The sequence below is a fragment of the Alligator sinensis genome, unplaced genomic scaffold, assembly GCF_000455745.1.
Source record: "Alligator sinensis unplaced genomic scaffold, ASM45574v1 scaffold1463_1, whole genome shotgun sequence".
NCBI lineage: Eukaryota > Metazoa > Chordata > Crocodylia > Alligatoridae > Alligator > Alligator sinensis.
Genome location: NW_005842628.1, coordinates 312,567 through 312,839, shown reverse-complemented (window position 1 = coordinate 312,839; position 273 = coordinate 312,567).

Sequence of the window (273 nt, the reverse complement as noted above, 5' to 3'; positions counted from 1 at the left end):
GCGGGGCCGGCTGGAAGGGATTTTTAGTTTTTTTTTTATTAAAGTACCAAAAATGTACATCTCAACAAAGAAACTTCACACGTAAAACATCAGGAAAAATTTACTACACTAACAGGGAAACTGGGAAGAGACGGGTCCACTCCACGGTTGAGGGGAGAAGGGACGGGGCGAGTGGGAGGGGCGGGCCACACCAGGCATTGAAGAAAAGGAAAGGGGTGGGGCCGGGTAGGAGGGGGGGGGCACAGCTGGGATTGAGGGGCCAGGGACTATGTT